The 3,910-nt window shown below is 54.6% G+C and overlaps 1 protein-coding gene across 2 annotated transcripts in view; it reads left to right on the top strand.

Moving 5' to 3' along the window:
• CTIF (CBP80/20-dependent translation initiation factor) overlaps positions 1-3,910 on the top strand; it is a 183,110-nt gene that overhangs the window by 159,795 nt on the left and 19,405 nt on the right. The gene's annotated exons all lie outside the window — the stretch shown is intronic.

Below are 3,910 nucleotides of genomic sequence, written 5' to 3'. Positions count from 1 at the left end.
CTGCGCCTGGGGAGCCACATGTGGCTCTTTGGCCCCTTGAGTGTGGCTCTTCCACAAGACACCACTGTACGCAGGTGCGCGTACAGTGCGACTGAAACTTCGTGGCCCCTGCGCAGAAATCGGTATTTTGTGGAAGGGCCACACTCAAGGGGCCAAAGAGCCGCATGTGGCTCGCAAGCCGCAGTTTGCCAACCACTGTCTTAGGAGATAAATCCAGAATCCTTAAAGAGGCAAGGTGTGTGAGCAGGGTGGGGCTGGCTGGTAGTGGTCTTTGGAGATGAGCTAGAATGGAAGAGAGAAGAGAGACACTCTCCCAAATCAAACTCAAAAGAAGTAATCTGTGCTCACAGGACCAGTGAACCGTGCAGAAGTGCTGTCAGCCAGCGAAGCTGCCTGTGTTCTATCCCCGCATTTCACTCTGGTCGAGGGGTCTTTTCTCGACTTTGGTTTGCCAGGCTTCGTATGATGTTAGTCTGCCCACAGTCCGAGCCCCATGAGCCACAGTCAGGCTCAAAGTGGGCTTCTGGCACAGCTTCCTGGATGGGGAGCCGCGTGGAGGGGGTTCCTGGGGGGCTGCTGAGTGCGCACCTGCTGTGTTCCATGTCAGCCTGGAGATGCAGGCGGAGTAGCAGGGCCTTCCTCTCCTGCCTCTCCTGTGAGGAGGGAGGCGGCAGGAGGATGCGCAGGACACAAGAGGTGCTGTGAGGGTGGGAAGTAGGTGACAGCCTGGCACAGGAGGTGGGAGAGTGGAGCAGGTGGGAGAGGACAAACATTGAGGACAATGGAAACCTCTTAGCCCTGAACATTCTCAACACAGTCCCAGCTGGGCAGCCACTATGTCGTATGTTTTCTATTAGCTGCATTTTGTTAAAAGAGAACAGGCGAAAATAATTTTAATATCTTTTATGCTATCCAATATATCCAAAGCATTATTTCAACATGTAATCAACATTAAAAAGATCAATGAGGTTTTTAAGAATATTTTTATTGATTTCGAGAGAGAGAGAGGAAGGGAGAGGGAGAGAGAAAAACATCAATGGGAGAGTGAAACATTGATCAGCTGCCTCCTGCACGTCCCCCCCTCCCCCCCCCTGCCAACCGGGGATTGAGCCCGCAACTAGGGCATGTGCCCTTGACCAGAATCAAACTGGCAACCTTTTAGTGCTCAGGACAATGCCCAACCAACTGAGACACACCAGCCAAGGCAATGAGCTTGTTATATATATACTAGTGCAGTGGTCGGCAAACTGGCCCCTTGAGTGTGGCTCTTCCACAAAATTCCATGTGCGGGCGCGCACGTACAGTGCGATTAAAACTTCGTGGCCCATGCCACAGGGGCAAAGAGCTGCATGTGGCTCGCGAGCCGTGGTTTGCTGACCACTGTACTAGTGCCCCAGTGCATGGATTCGTACACATTGAAAGGAAAATAATTAGAAGAAATATTTTAATATTGCTATTTGCCCATTCTTTGTAATGGACGCTGGTCACTGTCTATGGGGCGACCAGTGGGGCGATTGGGCCCTGCTTGCATCTGCCTTGGCCTGGCACCGCCCGCTTACCTGCTCCACCATCCTGCTGTGGTCCCGCTCTCATCAGGGCTTATGGGAACCTGCTCCGCCTCCACTGCCGCCTGCTGCCAGCACCATGTCGCCGACACCCGCCATGTTCCGCACCACCCCCTGGTAGTCAGCACACGTCATAGCAAGCAGTCGAACTCCCGGTTGAGGGGACAATTTGCATATTAGGCTTTTATTATATAGGATATATTCCCCCTCCCCCCCTCGGTTTTGAAATCCAGTATGTATTTTACACTTAAAGCACCTCTCATTCCAACGGCGTGTTTGGAGTGCTCAAAACCACACGTGGCTGGTGGCTGCTGTCTGGACAGTGGCGGTCTGGAGGCTAGCTTCTGGAATCCTTAGGCTTCGGCTGCTAGAACAGTTCTGGATCCCAAAAGTATCTGCATCCTCAGAGTCTCGAAAGAATTTTTTTTTTCCCAAAAGAATTTTTCATAGCTTCTTTCTGAGCACCCAGAAGCAGAGGAAAGCGGTGTGAGCTGACACATTCAAGTCCATGGCCCGTGTGCTGGGCTGGCTGGTTGGCTGGAGCCCCCTGGCAGGGTCTGAAACAGGCAGTCCTTTTGACCCCAGAATGGAGAAAGGTGGGGAGATGAAAAAGGAGGGGCCAGAAAAGGTAAGAGAGAAGAAAAATGTAGAAGGGGGGCTGTGAGGGGCAGGGGTGACAGACTGCATGACAGAGCTAAGAACAGAACCCACACACCGAGGGGGGGGCACACAGGCAGCTCCCAGCTCCCCCTCACCACGGCTGAGCAGAGATCATGGCTCAGGCCTGGAAGGCACAATTAGCTCATTCTCTCATGACCCTTTGATTGCACTGTTGTTGTCAGGACAGCCATTTCTGTAATGATGACTTTGTCCCTTACTCAGAGGTACTGAAACATGAACGTATTTGCTGAATCTGGTTTCCCAGGGTTAAAAGCCAGACCGAGGAAGTGCAAACACACATTCACTAACTAATTGTCCTTTAATTAAGGCCAAAGCCCTGCTTCAAACAATTAGCTCTGGGAATTGAACAGTAGGTACGACTCCACTTTTTGCCGAGTGTTCTTCCCCGATAGGCGGGATGTGGCCCGTCGGGGGGCCAGGGGGACAGCAGGGGAGGAATCCGTGGGCTGCTTTGGGCCTGGACGGGACTGTGCCCTGCAGGGTTTGGAAGTGTTAGTCAGAGGAGCGTCTGAGGTGTGGGGAAGAGCAAGGCGGATGTGGTTTGGGCAAGGGGAGTCGAGAGGCTGCCCCAGGCTTGGACGCGGGCCATGGGAAGTCTCCGAAGCTCCTGCTGGCCACACTGAGGTGGCTTGCCCGGCTGGAGCTGAGGGTGTGGGCCAAGGATTAGCTGACTGGAAAGCAATTAGATGAGGTGGGGCTGGCTGGGAAAATACCTGGGATCCCAGGGCCAGGGCTGAGACTTGCTTGGGTGATGCCACAGGCAAGAGGCTCTGGGGAGAGGAGGCCCCCACTGGAGAGGGTGGCTGCCCCTGGCCCACTGGGCTGCAAGCCTTTTTGCCTCTGGCTGATGGGGAGAAGTGGATTCTAGAGTGTGGGGGGAGTTGGGGGGGCGGGGCAGCCCTCTGGGAAAGAGGCCCCATGCCCGATGGATGACCATTTCCTGTCTCCTAGGACCTTCCTAAGGCCTGCCTGTGCCCTCAGATAGCCTCCCCTTTCCTGGGTCGGTGGCATGTATGTGGGTGTTACCCTGCCAGAGACTTTCACATTTCCCCAAAGGGTACAAGGTGCGGGGTTTGAGAGGGTGGAGACATGACTGACCGCCGCGGGGAACGCTCTCCCCCGACAACGCTCACAGGTAAAGCTGGCAGGGTCCCTGGAGCCAGTGCTCCATACTGGGAGCTTCCCAGTTAGGAGCCCCTGCTCTGGGGTGGACTTTGGGGTCCCCATACAGGGAAATGGTCAGCGCTGCCATCCAGGCCACCCTCAAAGCGATTGTGTAAAGGCTTTCGTGGCTGACCGGGACAGATTAGACTCCCACGGATCCCAAACGCCCCTGGCAGCTCACTTTGTGCCCCCAGAAAGGATCATAACCCTCCCCTCCCCTCTGCTCCCCTCCACCCTAGTCAGTGTTTTCGCTCTGCAGGCCAGAAGGCGGAATCACCACGTCCCTGTGACTTGTGTGGCACCGGGCAGCAGTGGCAGCGCCCAGAGCAGTTTCTGTGGAAACTACCCCGCTCTGCCTCGTGGTGGGAGAGCACAGGCAAAATGCAAATGACGAGAGCGGTTGTGTTCCAGCACAACCTTATTTATGGGCACTGACATTTGAATTTCATAGCTTTTTTATGTGCCACCGAATATTATTCTTTTGATTCCCCCCCTCCCCC

Source organism: Myotis davidii, unplaced genomic scaffold, assembly GCF_000327345.1.
Source record: "Myotis davidii unplaced genomic scaffold, ASM32734v1 scaffold378, whole genome shotgun sequence".
Taxonomy (NCBI): domain Eukaryota; kingdom Metazoa; phylum Chordata; class Mammalia; order Chiroptera; family Vespertilionidae; genus Myotis; species Myotis davidii.
The sequence above is the reverse complement of the archived record's forward strand: the minus strand, read 5'-3'. Positions and strand labels throughout refer to the sequence as shown.